We start from the raw sequence: 18,880 nt of genomic DNA, 5'->3' as shown, positions 1-18,880 counted from the left end.
TACCTATTGTGCAGATCACCTATCTCCTTATAATTCCAAATTCAAGTCCTTCACTCGACCTTCACCTAACAATTTTGCAATATTACAAAGCTCCTTGCTGCCAGGAAATACAAACTTCATATTAAAGACATGTGAGCTAAATTAATTAATTTAATAAGCAACTTTCGGGAAGACGTAATTTTAAGTTACATGCATGGATATTATAACTTCCCACTTAACAATAGAACTGAGAATCATATATGCTCTGCTACTTATTTCTAACTATAGGACAAACCATATCTGTTGCGTGAGTTTGTGAGGTAAGATGCTAGAACTGTCAAGAACCAGGAGGCCTAAGTAATTTATGATCCTGCCTTTTCTCATGGCATAGAAGCAAGTTTGTGAATTAGGTGTGAAGCATTCCACAGGCAGTGAAGGGAAAAATGGACTTTTCCTTCTGAGCCCTCATTTGGCTACCACATTCTGTGATACTAGACCATTAAAAAAAGGGGGGGGGGCTGTGTCATTAAATTATGTTCACTTCAAAGCCACTAATTACTAATTTAGATTGAAGGGGGTCTAGTAGAGAGTTGCATTTTTGCTAAGCCAAAGACATACAGTTCAAATCCACCAACTGCTTCATAGAAGAAGGGCCATTTTCTCCTGTGTGATTTACAGCCTCTAGAAACCCACTGTGGAGTCAGCTATAAGTCAGTTCTGACTTGAAGGCAATGAGTTTTTCTGAGAATTTAGATTGAGGTCACAATGGTTGTTTCAACTTTTGGGAAGAAAAGGGATATGCCTGTGGAATAAATAATAACTATTAGATTTTAAAGGAAAGACTTAATCCACTTGAAGATACATTCTTATGGCAATATTGCTATCTAAAAGTAATACATTACATCCAAGATAATCAACTGTTTGTTAAAGTAGGGTCCCTCACAGCTCCACTTTGTAACACTTTGTGAGCTTAGTTTACATTACTATATTCTTATGAGAAACTTGTGTTTCTCTGATTCACCGTCCTTAATTCATTTAGTTAGTTTTCTTTCTAATTATAAAGACTTTTCAAGTCTGAAGTTTTTTTTTCTCTTTGTTTATTAAATCACTTGTTTTATTTGCCTTTATTTTGTTGACATTTTTGTTTTGTTGGATATGATGGGCATTTCCCCCCCCCATCTTTTTAAAATCTGTTCTTGGAATTTTCTCCCCCAAGTCTTCTTTTTCAAGATTTTTCCAACATGTTTAATTCTCACCAGCTCTCAGCATTTCTTAGGGTCCTTGTAATTCACTGACTGAGCTCTTCCTACATAGCCTATCTCTATTCTATCCTAAATCTCACAGAGAAGCAAGTCATCAATGATGAGGCATCTTCCCAGGCCACAAGTGTCCCATAGTCTGATCCAATATTGTAATTAGCATCAGTTTGCATCTTCTCATGAATATCTTAAAAGAGGCAAAGGCCAGTCAGCTCAGCCAAGAAGACAGTGCATGGCAGGCTAGGAATCTCGGATTTCATTCTCACTCTCAATTTATAAAAGAGAACACCCTATAAAATGAAATGCAAGTGACCAATATGTATGCTTGGCAACCACTTACAAGGCTATGGTATTCTTTTCATTGATGAAGGTACCTGGGAGACAATAATTAAAATCATTCACTTCAGGCAATGGGTACTTTAAGAAGTAGATGCTTAAAGATGAGACTCATTCCATTTTAAGAACATTCACTAATGCTCTAAGCAATAATTACACTGGAGAAAATGGTTTCATTTGGTCTGAAAATTGAAGCCAGTTAGTAGTAATCTTCTGCCAGCCCCTTTTTCCTGAAGGATCCCAAAGCACTTTATGAAAAGCAATGACTAAAGCCTTGTTATACTCCCCCAAAGAGACCTTGTCCAGGAGCCACCTGGCAAACAAACACCTACTCTGTCCTTGCCAGGAGGTCGTGCCAGACAAGTGGAAAAAGAGGACTGGCCTCTCATTCATTGTTATCCTGCCACACAAATGTACACTCTGGGGACTTGAAGACAACTGTTAGACAAGAAGATACACTAGTGTTGCCCAATTCCTTGACCTCTTCTTATTCTTCACTCTCCACCCAAGTTGGACTTTCTTAGCTCTTAGCTCAAGCTTTTATGCAGTCTGCAGTGCATTTAAGCTTTATGGTTATATCAACAGCAAATAGAATGCACTAGTTTCTTCACATTGACACTCATTGGAAGGATGGCACCCTCCTATACCCACCATTCTACAGCTCTCTCAATTTTGTACATGGCACAGCTGTGGCTGAAAGTATGCATCTCCTACTCGGTATATTTGTCTATTAAACCCTACCATCCCATTACAGGAGGTAGTTTTAGGATAACAAGAAGGCACTCTCAGATTTGAAAGTGCTACATTGTCACTTTATAATAGAGTCTAAATATTTTTCCAGATGATTCAGTGAGGCAAATTTGGACTTTTTCCCAAATATATGTTTAAGGAATTTTTAAGGGACCATTTGGAAAGCAATGGTACCTCTTCCCAGGTAGCACGGTGAATAAAGGGAAAAATTTTTCCGTGCTGGTCATCTCATAAGATGTTCAAACATATGGCTTATGACTGTTAAGCTAAACTTCAATGCGGCCTTACAAACAACAAGGGTAGTGTGTCTGAAACGATGTTGCACAGCTTGGAAACTGATTCTAAGATCTTAATTCAGAGTTTTTCTTCTGAGGTATTGAACTTTGCCATTAGCAAAAAGTATTTTTAGAAAAATCATTGACTGTTTATAAAGCACTGATTTTTGCCATATTTCAGACCTCTGGTTTTTCCAGTGCAGTTGCACTCAGTAGTTCTGTTTGTTGTTCATTTATTGCTTCTAATTCCTGTAATAATGGATTTGTAAGATGATTATTCTGAAGGATGGTTAATTTTGTTTGTTTGTCAGGTAGACTGTGAAAATACACTTGTGATAAAGAAAGTAGAAGGGTTTTTGTTCATTTGTTTAAATATGACCCTTGTATCTTTCTCCTCCAGGTAAATACTTTGTATATATTTTACTTTAAGAAAAGCCAAATTTAATGCAGTGGCAAATGTTATGAAGCTTCTTAGTTAACGCTTTCTGATCCTCTCCCTTCAATCCGTGATTTGAAAGTGAGAATATACTTTCACGGTAAAACATTATACAGTAGCTGATTTATGGGAGCCAAGTCTGGCAGGCTATTGTGCTGTTACTGAAAATTGCTCTTTGCCCCTTGTTCTGTGACAAAACCAGATGTTTGGGGTTATCCTATCTATATGGTCAAAGCATCAGTTTAATATTTGCAATGGCAAAAGAATGAAGGAGAGAGTGTGTGTGTGTGTGTGTGTGTGTGTGTGTGTGTGTGTGTTTAGTGGGGAGGGGATCATAAAGGAAAAATTCATTTAAGTAACATTCTACTAAGCAGTGTTTCACTGCTTCCTGCCTAATGTGTGCGTTGTAATCTAGCTGGTGATTGGTTGTTATTTGTTCAGAATGTCTTGTATCTTGTTGCTATGTATGCAACTGAGTACATGCTAAAGTTTAGACTTCGGTACTTTATCTGCACAATTTTGTGTGCTTTAAACCTCTGTAAATATACAAAAAGAACCATGTGTGGTGTGTTAAGTGTGATTCCAATCTTGAAACAATAATATTTTTTAGTATGGACATTTGCAAACTATTTGAACAGTTTAAATGGATGTTATAAATAGCCAGTACCCTCATTTAAAAATGGCACTGGTAAGATGCCTCTTCAACCTACCCGTGTAAAAGGAGAGGTCAGAAGTTAACATGAACTAAGAAAATTTTTCTAATGGCAAGTATTTTTGATAATTTCTTACCTGCCTACTTGCATTTGCAAGAAAAATTGTCAGCAGAAGATACTACAGAAAGGATGATTTTGTTTCATCAAAATTAAATACTACCGAAGTGTTTTATCCTAATAGTGTTGGAATCTAATTCAAGGATGAAGTAAAAACATAGTTTTGATTCTTCATAATTAGAAGCTTAATTTCATTTAGCTACTTAAAATACAGTTCTCAAACTCTTTGTCTTCAATGTGGGGAAACGTCAGTGAAAAAAATAAACTATCAGAATTCCAAGTACTTGACTTACATGACATTTTGTCCATGTCTCAGCTAAGACAAGAAAACCAGAAAATGCCACCTCAACCTGAGATTTTTAAACCTTCTCAGAGAGACCTTGAAAGGATATTATTTGGGAAATTGTTAGGGACAATAACCAGAAACGTCTGAATAGTTGGCTGTGATTCACCAGTGGAAGTTGGGTCATCTCTCTTCCATAATTGGTCATTGCCAAATATTGAAAATGCAGCAACAGGTTTCCATGGCAAACTGTCAGCACGTTGCACTCAGGAGCTCGGCCTTCGTCCCTTGCTCCCTCCTGCACTGCGTGCATGTCCAAGTGTCTTCGGTGCATTTCTGCATGTGCTCTCTCCTCTATTTGTCTGCTTCCACACCCGCTACGTTCTTCCCAACTCCCCAGGCTAGATTTGTGATTTCTCCTGTGTTTGAGAACACTACAAAGAGATTCTTTCAGTCCCAGGAACTTGCACAGAGGTTAGCATTAGAGCCCGAGGACAGGAAATGTACGGCTTTGGATAATGTTATTTGTCTTATGCTGCTTTACAGAATTCTTTTACACAGACACAGACATACACACACGAACTCAATTCTCCTGTTAGCATGTTTGTGATCAGCTTTGCCTCACAGGGCTGTTCTGTTGTCCTGGCCCAAATGTGCTCCTTACCTCTGTAAATTGTCATCTTTCTAAGTAAATCATTATTTTCCTTCTCCTAATTTTGTCTTTAAATAAAAGTTTGTCTTCTTTTTCAAACCAAACAGAGGACATTGCTCTTTACTAACCTCTTTTTTCTATGCCCACTCATAGGGATGTGCTGAGGGAGGGAGAGAATGGGGTATAGGGTGAGAGGAGGCCTTTCAGATAGAAGCTGTTCAGTGTAAAAAAAATTTAAAAAAAAAAAAGGCCAACCTAGAATGCTTAGTTCTTTAGATAAAGTATGCCAGACAATAGCCATTATTTCTATGTGTTGTTGTTGTTGTTATGTGCCATTGAGTCGCTTGCAACTCATAGCGACCCTATGTACAAGAGCTCTAAATGCTGTTCTATCCTGTGCCAACCTAGCCATCTCAAACGCACTTATTCTCACCACTCCAGTCCCAGAATCGATCCATCTCACCAAAGGTCTTCCTCTCTTTCGCCGCCCCTCCACTCTGCCAAACATGATGTCCCTCTATGTACCCACCAAAAATTATTCCTTCTCCTTCATAACAAAAAGTAAATCATATTAGAGAATTAGATCATTTGAAGCCAAGAATTTCTTATTGATATAGAGGCATTTTGAGAGCAAGAGGCAAGTAGAAGGTGCTTATAGAGAAATTCGCTTGTCAAATATCATCTGCCAAGTAAATGAGAGCTTTTTATAATGATTTCTTGGCTGTGAAAATGCATTTCTTCTTCGGGTATCATATAGCGTTCTCACCTTTACATAATGCCCCTTGGCCTGACCTGTCACTCACTCATCTAAGTTAAGCTGCTGCAGAAGCACCTGATGTTACATACTGGGTGGCTAAAGTTAGATATCAGGTGTATATATGATTAAATCTGATGCTGTGCACGGGAAGCAGTTATGTGTTCTACTGGCCATCATTTCTCCTAACACATTTCACCACACCTGAGCCAAACCACCTGCTAAATGAGTGATAGGCCAAAGAATACCAGGATTTATAGAAATATCTTTACAGAAAAGATTCTTTTACACAGACATAGACACACACATGAGCTCAACTCTCTAAGAAATGGCATTAGGGTGCTCTTGTGACCTAGTGGTGAGAAGCTGCACTGCAATCCCAAAAGCACGTGGTTCGAATCTACCAGCTGCTTAGTAGAAGAAGGATGGGCAATCTCTGTTTGGGCAATTTACTGACTCTGAAAATCCACTAGAGAGTCAGCTGTGAGTCAGATTCAACTCAACAGCACACAACAGCATCTCTTAAAATCAGCTGATTCCTGATAAATCTGCTCTATATTTCCAGGAGAATAAGGAGACTGAGAGGTCTCTCCAAATGATCTGAGACTCTCTGAAAAGGTTCAGGTGACGTTCAGTTTAAAGGTATTTCTGGGGGAGCTTCCTAAATAGCTCCACCTCTACCATCCCACTTTTCACACCCATCATCCCCATAGGCCATGATTGGAATCAGCCTCCCCAGAAGAAGCAAAGGGTCCGGGGAAAAAAACTGTCCTTTCGACAGCATAGGATGGACTTCTGGTCAGCCTTCAGCGATCTGAGTCTCTCAGTCTCCTGCCAGTATTTGGACTTCGTGGAATTATTGGCATATCATATCTGGAGCAAAGCACCCACCCTACATGTACTCTCTGAAGAGCAGAAAATCTACAAAGATCTTGTCCTGGTGCCCAAAGCCCTTGTAAGCACACCCCATTTTCCTCATTAAGTTTTCGGTAAGTGCAAGCTCTTACGTGTTTATAAAACATTTTTACAAGTACCATCCTACTAAAGGCTGAGTAACAGTTCCATCAGGCTATCAGGGCAAAGATTTTTATCTACATTTCACACATAAAGAAAGCAAGCCTCAATGAGGTGAAAGCTAGGGGCAGGACTCCTGGTTCTTCCCAGTGCATCATGTGCCAGTGAACTAAATTAGGCCTTATGAGAAAAAAAAAAAGCAATGTTCAAACCGGTGTGCTGGAACTTCCTCTCAGGAACAGACACTCTGCGTGGACAGGCATGCAAGGACATATGTACACAAGAGAGACAGAATGAACACATATGAAGTCAGTCAAGACAACAAAATGGCAGAGACTTCTTCCCAGCAGACTAAAGCCAGACACTCTGCCTGCTGGTGAGAAAGTCACAAAGGAGATTACCTCTAAATTATAGGATCTTTCTCCACTTTAAAATCCCGTGAATCCAAAATATTCACTTTGAGCACTTATCAGGGATGAGTAGGAATTCTCAGATATTTCTGGTTTGTATTTTTGTGCTGTTGTTGCTATTTTTTCAGGGGTGCGAGTGGGGGAAGAAGCTTGCAAAAGGGAGCAGACATTGAGTCTATTACAACTACAGGTTAAAACCTCAAACCACCCTCAAAACAGGACACTGTAATTGAGTTCATTCCACCTCCCACCTCCGGGTTTTTCAAGGCCATCAATCTTTACAGAAGGAGAATGCTCATCTTTCTCCCACAGCGTGGCTGCTGGATTCGAACGCTTAACCTTTTGACTAGGACTCCAACGTGTTATATACTACACCATCGGAGCTCCTAACTAAAAGATAAAAAGTAACTGCAAGAAATGCATGTTCAACATTCCCAACAATCTCCTACCACTTGAAAATTATTTCCTCTTATGGATGGATTTAAGAGCCCTGATGACTCAGTGATTAAGTGCTCCATTATTAATTAAAAGTTGAGGCTTCAAGCCCACTGCATGGGAAAACCATGTGGCAGTCTATATCAATAATAATAAGAGCCTTGACAATTCTATGAGGTAGTTCTACCCGATTCAATAGGGTCCCTCTGAGTTGGAATCAGTTCAATAGCAACATACTCAGGTTTTGAATTTTTACTTTGTGGATAGACTTAAGTCCATTTTCTTATTCTTCCTTCACCTTAAGTCAAGCCTCTCTGAGAAAACAATTCCAGCTTCCCATCCTTGGCTGTCCAAGCTGCTGTGGCATCACAGTGGATGAGAACAGGAATATTCCTCGGACCTTCCCTGGCATCTTGTCTTGGCACAAGCTCCATCCAACAGCTGTTCTTGTAGAGTCCATCTGGTCAGTGCCCTGAGTTCATATCCCTGGAGTGTCCTAGGGAGGGTCAAATCCTTGCACAACTCCAGGGGGCAATATTATTGAGTCGTGGAATGTGCTCCACTGGCTTCTTTTCCCAACAGCAAGTCTACACTGAGCATCCCTTTTGCAGAGGAGGGGAAGTTGAGAGTTTGCCCCAGCTCCTGGAGCCCACTGGTATGAAGTGTGTTTCAAACACCGTAGTGAGGTTTCCTGTGAGGTGCAGTGTTGGATACTCATTCAGCTCTTCCAAGCTTAGGGCAATGAGCACCTGTGTGGACCTTGCTCGGGCCATTTTGTCTTGGCCAGAGCCAAGTGCCAGACATTGTTCTTTCTCTGCCCTTGGTAAAGTCTGTGAAGTTGGAATAGCATCATTCTCTGACAAACATTCAGTACATTTCCGCCGGTCCCAGGAGGCCTGATATTGAAATGTTTTCCTCCCCATAGTTATATTTTCCTTGGTTGAAAAAGTTTTGTTTTGGAAGTTGCTACCCTGTCGAGGTAATGAGTCAGTTTGGGAGGCTGGTGCAGAGGGGAAAATGCACATCATTGGCAGAGGCCAGAGGATGGGGATGAGAGAAGATGGGAGATTCCGGGTGGGAGAGAGGCCCACACCCTCTGCCCTTCCTGCCCTTTCAGGAAGAACACAGCCCCACCTTACCAGCTGGGGGCTTCTTCACCGGGGTCAGGGGCTAGGCCCAATTGCTGCCTTAACTTCTGCCTGGAAAAGAGTCAGGAGGCAGTTAGCAGTCAAGCTAACATTTCTTGGTAATGTTTGACTGTCATTTAATATTTCTGCGAAAATAGGTAGCATTGATCCCTGGTAGTGAAGTGAGGGTGGGATGTGACAGTCTTTAATCCATAAAGATTATAGCCCTGGAAGCACTGTGGGAGGTTCTACTCTTTCCTGTAGGTTTTTTAGAAAACAAGATGGAATCCATGGCTATGGGCTTTGGATCACCCTTTCTTACAGGTTCATAAACAGAGGCGCAAAAGAAGACAAATTTCAAGTCCACATTTGTCTCTAAGAGGTTGGAAATCAAGTTCAACACGTGGGTCCAGTGCCCATTGACTCTCTCTATATAAGATTCATCTTCACAACAGACATAAATCTAAAAGACTTGGGGAAGAGGGAAGAAAACCTATTTGGAGGAACAGTTGAAAAATGTATCTGGAGTCTTGGGATGGGGGAATATTGTTGACAGAGAGAGGAGCGGAGGTTTATGAACTTAGCCCAACTTCTCCTTTCCATTCACATCCTGCCCCATGCATTTTCTACACGGGGAAAGGAGAGACTCTGACGCACACACACCTAACACAAGCACACACGTCCACACATGCACACAGCACAGAGGCACACACATTGGAGGCAAAGCCCGAGACTCGAGGATTGGCTCCGAGCCAGCTCGGGGCCCTGAGGAGCCCACTCAGCAGCCCTGGTCTGCCTCACTTTGGGAGGTCAAATCCGTGAAAGAGTCCTGGTAGTTTAAAAAGGGAGAAAGAAAGAACACCAGCGCCTCTCATGATGGGAGGTCAGCAAACGAAACCAGGAGGAGGGGGGGTAGCGGTCTCAGGGGTGGGGTGAGAGCGTGGGGGTGGGGAGCCTGGTGTTGGCAGCTGAATTCCTAGCCTGGCCCAGCTCCAAAAGATTAAAATAGAGCTCTTAGAGTGTCCCCTCCACAGACCGGCCTGCCAGGGGCCAGACAATACGTGGGTTTGTGCTCCAGCACAGGCCTCCAGAGAGGTGATGTTTTTACCCGGACAGCTAAAGGCACAGAGGCAGGTCTAACCATTCCAAAGCTCCTTTGGCCCATAGTCCCAGAACAGGCCACAGCAGAGGGAGAGCTGCCGACTGCTAGGTACACACAGATCTGCTCTCTTCTCGTCTCACCCCAGGGCAGGCTGCTGGACTCACACGTCTTCATTTTATCAACCCCAAAACACCCAACTGGCAGGGCTATGGGGGATGGAGACGTAGCGAATTCGTTCTACTTTAATTGGAAAGGAAGAAGAAGAAAAAAATCTCAGTGTGCTGTTTACAGGCAGCTCTACAAATGAGGGAGGGACAAGGTGTCCTTTAGGATTATCTCAAATGTTCAGATGAGCCCAAACACCTCATTTTCCCCTAGCCGTGGAACACGGTTTCTCCAGAAGGAAGCCCCACTAGACACTGGTCATTACATCTGCTTCCTTGGAACTCTTGGGGATTTCAGGTAGCCTGGACTCAAGTCCAACATCTCAGCCCACTTGCTGATGTAGAAGAATGAAGACCAGAATGTGAGGTTAGGCACACAGGCTCTGGAGTTTGCCAGACATAGGTTCTAATCCTGACTCTGCCACTTAATAGCCTTTTGAACATAAACTGATCCCTTCACCTCTCTGGTATTTAGGGTCTTTATAATAATTTAAAAACAAACAAACTGGGTCCCATCCAGTTGATTCATGGTGACCCCAGGTGTTTCAGAAAAGAAACTCCATAGAGTTTCAAAAATGGGTATGGCCTTTCAGAAGTGTGTCACTTGGCCTTTCCTTCAAGCCACCTCTGGGTAGGTTTGAACCACCAATGTTTCTAGGAACTTGATAGTTTGTGCCACTCAGGAACCACCAACCCAATTTCCACTGACTCAACTCTGCCTCTGTGGATATGTTGTTAGGAGAGGCCAGTTTGGAGAATTTCATCCTTGGAAATGTGGACAGTCAGCATAGGAAGACCCTCCATGAAATGAACTGACATGATGCTTGTAACAACAGGCTCAAGTACATCAGAGATGATGAGAATGGCACAGGTAGGGCAAGGTTCCTCTCTGTTGTTCATAGGGCCACTATGAGTAGCAGTCAACTCAATGGTGCATAACAACAACAACAACAAGGCAATCCCATTTGTGACAGAGTATACAGATTCGTCGAGCTTTCTTCTAAGAACCTCTGGGTAGACACAACCCGCCAACCTGGTGACTAACAGCTGAGCATGTTAACCATTTGCACCACTCCAGGGCTCCTTATTTATAAGTATACCTATTTTGTGACCATAGGAGTTAAAGGAGAAAATACTAGAATGTAATCAAATCGGTGCCTGGCAAATATCTACTCCCATATAAGCCAAATAAGAAGCATTCCCCTCTAACAAGTCCTCCATGATAATATATTGGGTGTTGATATAATTTATCATCCAAACTAGAATACTTTTGGCAGTAAGACTGGGCACTAACTGAGCCTGAAACATTAGCTTACCAGGGACTATCCTGGGAAAACTGAGAATCCCCTTTTTAGAGTCTCTATTAAGCATTCCGTAAAGGTAACCCCTTTTAAAATAGCCCTAAATATACTCCCTCCATGAAGCCCTTTAGAAGGCACAGCCCCTGTGTGGGACATGGTGATTCTCATACAGGAATCTTTACCTCAACATGTCATTTTAACACGTGTTCTAAAATCATAGGATTGTTAAAGAAGTGGTCAGGGTAACTTGGAAGTTTAATTATGGATGGAGAACTGAGAATGGAGGAAATTCTCCCTATTCATTTTTCTATTAATTGGGAAAAGCAGTCATTATGTAATTTTAATAGGAAAAAAAAAACCACCCTCCTTTAACTCACAAAGTGTCAATTCCACAAAAGCAGAGCTTGAGAACTGTTACCATAAAGAACCCTGAATAACCTGCAAGGAGGTGTGGGTTATAAACCAACTTCTATGGCCATCACATTTCTTTAAACTATTTCAGCAACTTGGGAAAGATACAGGATTACCAACTGCCTGGATAAGCCAGAACTGGGAGTACAGAACTTTTAATTTTAAACTACGATAGCATTAGGGACATTGATGAATTGGTTGCCTGAGTTAAATAAGACAACCTGGGCAGTATCCAGAGTCTCTCCAGCACAGGACCACAGTCAATAGTCTCAATAAGACATTTGGATCCACTGTATACACTAAACAGTGCTCCAAAAGGCAGCAATCTGGTCAACCAGGTATCACACAGGTCCCCAAATGTAGAAAACATTGGAGAAGTCTTTTGTACACAGGTATTTTGAAACATACTCTTGATCCTAAACTATGAGTATCTTTCATTCAAACCCACTAGCTTTACTCTAGCCCTTGGGGCCATCCTTGAGATTTGAACTCCTGGGTTTCTGAAAGAGACATTACCTGGTGGGCACCCTCTGGTTCTGAGATCCTTGGTTTTTTGTTAGTTTTAAAAGAACAGCATCTTTCCTTGGAGTGTTTGCTTTCATTAAATGAAAAATTAAATCCATGTGGAGGCCTTTATGACATAAAATATGATGGCTCTTTTGATTTTCACAAGCTGTAAGGTAGATCCTGCAATGGTGCTCACTTTCTTAGAAAGGTGTCAATTCTAAGATACTATAGTCAATAATAGGTAGGGACACTAGGAAGTTGAGATCCATGTTTTCTGACTTTAATCCTGTATTCTATTAACTCCCACTTAGATATTTTTGCTTTATTTGCTGTAGAATGATATGAGGCTTGGCTTTCAGCTGAGTAATTTAAAACACACATACACACAATGACCAAAATACTTAAAACAACTTCAAAACTGGATCCACATAAACTAGGTTTGTTTGCCATACCGCAATGGCTTGCATGTTGTTCTGATGCTGAAAATTATACTAACTATTTCAAATATCAGCAGGGTCTCTCATGGTTTCAGTAGAACTTTCAAACTAAGAAGTGGGACTGGCCACCAGTTCTAACAATATGTTGTCATATGGCACTGAGTAGGAACTGACTCATAGCTGACCCTCCAGTGGGTTTCCAGAGGCAGTGACTCTCTAGGGAGGAGACTGTCTGGCCATCCTTCTCCCCTGGAGCAACTGCCTTGAAAACCTTAACAGCAGTGAACCATTGTCCAATATAATGCTGGGATATGAGGCCCTCAGTCTGGTAGGCACTCAAAATAAGCCCAGTGAAGACTGTGAGGATGGCACAGGACGGGGTATGGTTTAGATCTGTTGTACACAGATCTAGGGCTGCTATGAGTCAGCTTCCACTTGCAGACTCCTAACAACAACAACCAAACCTCCCTCTTACCAAAATGGTCAATCTATGCACTCCCCAGCATTTTCATGCAGCTCTATCATCACTTGAGAAAATTGGTGACTGCACCAACAAACCAGAATGATGGATGAAAGAGACAGCTGGCCTAAAGGGGAGAAGGAAGCACATTGTTTACTGCATCACAAACCAACACGGAAGACTGTTAAAACAGCCTACCAAGTCATCATAGCTGACCCTTCAGCAAGCTTTCAGAAGCAATAAATACACAAGGAGACTGTCCATCCTCCTTCTGTGGAGTTGCTCACAGATTCAAACGGCATGCCCTTGGGATTGCAGCACAGATTCATACAGGCTATCCTACGCAACCAGAAGTATTTAGAAATGACGTTATCTGTACAAGATACTTACTGCAGCATTGCTGGTTGTGGCAAAAATTAACTGGAAATAACAGTAACACTGACAAGAATTAATTGGATGATCATTTCTTGGACGTCTATTATCATAAAGAACAAATAACAGCCATTTATATGAATATGGAAAGATTTTCACAATGGGCTGAGAAGGTAGGCAGGAAGAAGGGAAGGAGAGAGGGTAAAATATATCTAATAATGCAGCTTGCTAGAAATCATTTCCTTCTGAAAAAGTTTATATGTCTGTGAACGAAAAGAAATATAAGCTGTGAACTTCAAAGAGTACAGACTAGGTAAGGAAAGGGAAGATTACAAGTTTACATACTTGTAAATTATTTGACTTTATAAAAAAGATCACATATTGGTGATTTAAGAAAATTGGTTATTGGTACACACATAATCATTCATGTTCACTGTGTTTTGCATGGGTACTTTGTGTTTTATACAATCGTTCATATACATACACATTATATAATTATCATTGCTCTATGCCTGTAATCGTCCCATTACTTCACCTTCTATCCACTAGCCTCTGCTATCCCAGTGACTTATTTCCCAAATTTTATATCATTTTGAATGCAAAATTCAAATACACTGTCATACGTTTCAGTCATTGACATTGGGTTTCACACACTCTTTCATTCACATTGTGCTTTATTCCATCATGCATATACATTGTGCTTTATAAAATTAATCACCTACCTAACAGCAATGCCTACAATTACCCCATCTTTTCAGGTCCCCATTAGATCTTTCCTAATTCCTTCACTCTCTCCCTCCACCAACCAAACCCTGTGATCCTGGAGGTTCTCCCCTCCGCACGCTTCACACCTTTGCCTCCCTCCCCTTTTCCTTTCAGAATGTTATACAAATCTAATTTTAAGGGAGCTCTGGCGGCCTAGTGGTAAGAAGCTGTACTGCAATCACAAAGGCACATAGTCTGAATCCAACAGTTGCTCCACAAAAGAAGGACGAGTAATCTCCTCCTGTACAATGTAGTGCTTCTGAAAACCCACTTGAAGGTCAGCTATGGGTTGGTTGTTACTAATGTCACACACGATTTTAAGTAATAGTGAAGTGGATAATGTTGATGTGTGCTGTCAAGTTGCAAGTGACACATAGCTGACCCTCCAGTGAGTTTTCAGAAGAAGTAAAGCACCCTAGATTAGAGTGAGAGCATCTTGTGTATTTGAACCATGTACCTTTGTGATTGCAGTGCAGCTTCTTACCATTAGATCACCAGAGCTCCCTAATAATGGAGCAAATGATGATAAAAATAAAACAGCCCCAGAATTTCACTAAATATGATGGGAGTAAAGAAAACTCAAGTCCCTCTCCAGATGTCTTTGAAGTCTCCAGCCTGAATACTCTTGCTTGGCCTCAGGCTGGGGCAGTTGGTGGGGCTCCTTCCCTCTTTACCCTACACTGTTTTCAAAATGGCCATCTCAGCTGGATGGGAAGACTTTGATTGTGACCCATTCATCCCACTCCAACATCCCTCTCCACCCACCCTCACTAAAAAAAAAAAAAAAAGACTTTGGTCCCAGCTAAAAAGGCCAAGAATAAATCCTTTCCACCTCAATTATTCTGCAGATACATCATCCTCCCCGCTCTTTCCTCCCCAGCCTCCAGATGTTGAACTATGGAAATGGGTGGCTGTGGGAGGCAGTGGAATCTCCCAAGCTAAAAGCCTTTACGAAGAGAGAAGCACATCTGTTGAGGATGACTTGGATTTAAGCGCAGTTAGAACAAGTTAGTTATGGGTGGTTTGCCAGTTTTGGAGTGCTGATTGCATGCAGAGCCCAGCACAAGGGAAGGACAGGAAATCAGCTGACAAGAGACCCCTTGGCAGAGAACACGTTGTTGCTGTTGCTGTTGTTAGATCCTATAAAGTCACCCCCTGACTCGTGGTAACTTATGTATTGTTGTTTACAGTAACAGGTCTTTTGTAACTGTCAACAGTCATGAGGTCTTACTTCTGCAAAGCTGCTGGGTGGGTTCAAACTGTCAGTCTTCAAGTTAGCAGTCAATCACAAACTACTTGTACTACTCAGGCTCCCAGAAGATAAACAAATTTAAAAAAAAGTAACTTGTTAGCCTAAAAAAGCAACATTTACTCAATGACATTTAATAAATGTGCAATATGTAGGTTGAAATTTCTGAGAATATAGATGTGGACGCTATAGCCACATGACAGACTCATGACTGAAAATAGTTTTGACCAGCAAACATCACTTGGCAGGTCTTTTAGATTGGATAAAAGAGAACAACAAAACAAGTGAAGTGTATATATCAATACATATCTAGAGATTTAGTTCAAGGGACTGGCTATCACAGGTTCAGGGTCTGGCAAGTCCCAAACCCCTGGTGTAGGTTGCAGAGTGCTGGCTCATAGAGTCAATTAAATCTATGAGTAAGGCAGCAGACTGCAGGTTTCTCATATTCCAAGAACCAGAGGTTAGACGAGATGAATGCAGGACTGAGAGCCAGAGGAAGAGCTTTGGCAGATCTCTATCTATATACTAGTAATAGATCACACTCCCTAGGAACCTTGTCTCCCAACTGATTGGTTGCTCATGCCACACCACACTGAAGAGGATGACAGACAATGTCTGCCAAGACGCAGAGGATCATGGGCCAAGCAAGTTGACATATAGCATTAACCATCACTATAGGGTTAAGAAAAGTCCCATATTTAGTCTAAAAACCCCACAAGTTTTTAATCCATCAACTACTCCATCAAAGAAGAATGGCCAGTCTCCTTCTTTACAAGTTACTGCCTCTGGAAACCTAGTGGAGGCTCAGCTATGAGTCAGTTCTGACTCTGGCACACAACAAAAAATAACAGCAGAAGACTGAGTTTATGTTAATAGCAATGAAAAGACTCAGAAAAGGAGAATGAGAATATATCCACAACTCAATGAATGCAATGACTGTCACCAAAGGGACAGTTAAGTGATATATATTTTGCTTCATATATCCCAAAAAACCATTGTATGGAAATGATAATGTGAAACACAGTGCGAATAGTGGAATGCATGAAACATAATGTATATAAATGAAAATCAATCTATGTTAGTTTTGTATGTAAACTAATATAAAATAAAACACTAATAATTTAAATTTTAAAAAAATAAATTTTTTAAAAACCAAGAGTCATGTTAGGAGAATCTTAACTGGGGATAAAAAACAAAAACTTAAAAAAAAAACCCACATAAAAACATTTTTAAAGTCACTCTAGGCATTTTAGTCAATATAAGATCAAATTAGGCAAACAGGATTAAAAAAATAGACAAATAGAATAAGCTAATAACATCTCCAGTTAGTTTACTAGAAACAAGTCCATTCATCTAGTCATTCATTGGTGCATTCCTTCAATAACAAACAGTAATTGAAGATGTATTATATGGAGCTCTGGTGGCCTAGTGGCAAGAAGTTGCACTGCAATCCGGAAGGCATGAGGTTCTAGCCCACCAGCTGCTCCATGGAAGAAGGATGGGCTATCTCTTCCCGTGTGATTAACTGCCACTGAAAACCCACCAGAGGGTTAGCGATGAGTCAGTTCCAATTCGACAGTACCCAACAACAACTGTGTGCCTTAGTCATCTAATGCTACTATAACATAAATACCGCAGGTGGGTACCTTTAACAAATAGAATTTCTTAGGAATCTAGAAGTCTGAATTCAGGATGCCAGTTGGAAGGGAAGGCTTTCTGTGTGTGTCAGTTCTACGGAAAGGTCCTAGTCCATTCTGGGCTTCTGCTCCTGGGTAACTTCCTGTGACTTAATGTGTCTTCCTCCCTCTCTGCTTGCTGCTGCTGTTGTTGTGTGCCACAACTGCTAAATTTCCAGTGCTCTCACCAGTTTGCATTTAATCTCTTCTATATGGATCCCTATCCATATAGGGATAGCCTAGCCTCTGGTAGCCTCGTGGTAAGAAGTTCAAATCTACCACCAGCTTGACAGGAGGATGTGAAATCTCCTCCTATGTGATTTGCTGCCTCTGAAAATCTGCTGGAGGGTCAGCTATGGGTCGGTTCCAACTCAACTGTACAAAAACAACAACATACAGATAGAAAGCTGTGCTGCCAACCCAAAGGCACATGGTTCAACTCCAGCAGCTGTTTAGTGAGAGGAAAATGGGCAATCTCCTCCTGTGAAGCTTATAGCCTCTGAAAGCCCCCGTGGGAGGGTCAGCTCTGAATCAGCTCCCACTCACTCAACAGCAAGGAGTGAGTGAGTGATATTTTCAAAGAGATTAACCCAAACTAGGCCTTACACTAATTCTGCCTTATTAACATAACAAAGACAACTCATTTCCAAATAATATTAAAGCCCCAGGCATGTTATTGTTGCTATTGTTAGGTGCCAGAAATCAAGTACAACTCAATAATCCTGTGAAAAACAGATCTGAAAACCCTTTCCTATCCTGTGCTATCCTTACTATCTCTGACAGACTCAGGCCCTTACTGTACTCACTGTCCCAATCCCCCTGGGAGTTAGGTTGAGGGTCTTCCTCTTCTTCGCCATCCCCTCACCTTCCCAAGCATGATGCCCCTTTCCAAGAGACAGCCTTTCCTGGCAACATGCCCACAGTGTATGAGAGGAAACTTCACTGTCCTTTCCTCTAAGAAGCACTCTGGCCGCACCATCTCCAGGACATATCTGTTCTTTTGGCAGTCCATGGGACTCCATCTCCAACACCACAGTCCTTTCTTTCAACACCAGTACTCTTCTCCACAGCCACAGATGTAGAGGTTAAGAATCATGACACTTATGGGGGGATGGGGTACACAATTCAATCCTGTGAACACTGTGGAAAGCATGTGTGAGTAAGTTCTAACAACTATACACCGTTCTGCGTTAATCAGAGTGTATTTTGAGTCTTATATTCAACCCAAGGCATTAGAGCTTAGTTTCACTCGCATATTTACTCAAGGATAGCAGGGAATATATGAAATAAGCTGTGTAAAGAAAGGTTAGAGGAATTGAATCTATTTAGCCGGAAGTGTTCAAAGTTGTTGCTATCAGCTGCTGTTGAGTGGATTTTGACTCAGATCAGAAGCTGATTGTCAAGTTGTTCTTCCCAGCAGCTTCTGGGTGAGTTCAAACCACCAATTTTTCAGTAAGTAGCTAAATTCTTCATTCTTGTACCACATAGGACTTCTTCTAAAATACAAGATTGTTGTTCTTGTTATATGCCATTGAGTCAACTGCGATTCATTGTGACCCTATGAACAACACCTCTGAAGCCTGCCCTGTCCTGAACGAGTCTCACTGTCTCCGACATACTTTATCCCATTTACTATGTCAATTCATCCCATCTGGGGTCTTCCTCTTCCTGCACTGTCCCTCCACCCTTCGGTGCATGATGTCCTTCTCCAAGGGCCGGTCTGTTGTCAAATATCTGGAGGGCTACTTTGATAATCCAATAGGCTTGTTTTGTGTAATGTCCTTTGGGAGAACTAAGACAATAGTGGTTCTAAAATTATGTTCACAAATCTTTTCCTAAACTTCCTTTACTCAAAAAACAAAGCCAGCTGCCATGAAATCAATTCCAACTCACTACAACCCCAAATATTATAACAAACAAATTGTGGGGCTAGATCATAAAAGGCACCATAGA

The sequence above is a fragment of the Elephantulus edwardii genome, unplaced genomic scaffold, assembly GCF_000299155.1.
Source record: "Elephantulus edwardii isolate Elephantulus edwardi_28Jun2011 unplaced genomic scaffold, EleEdw1.0 scaffold00077, whole genome shotgun sequence".
NCBI classification, from domain to species: domain Eukaryota; kingdom Metazoa; phylum Chordata; class Mammalia; order Macroscelidea; family Macroscelididae; genus Elephantulus; species Elephantulus edwardii.
The sequence above is the reverse complement of the archived record's forward strand: the minus strand, read 5'-3'. Positions refer to the sequence as shown.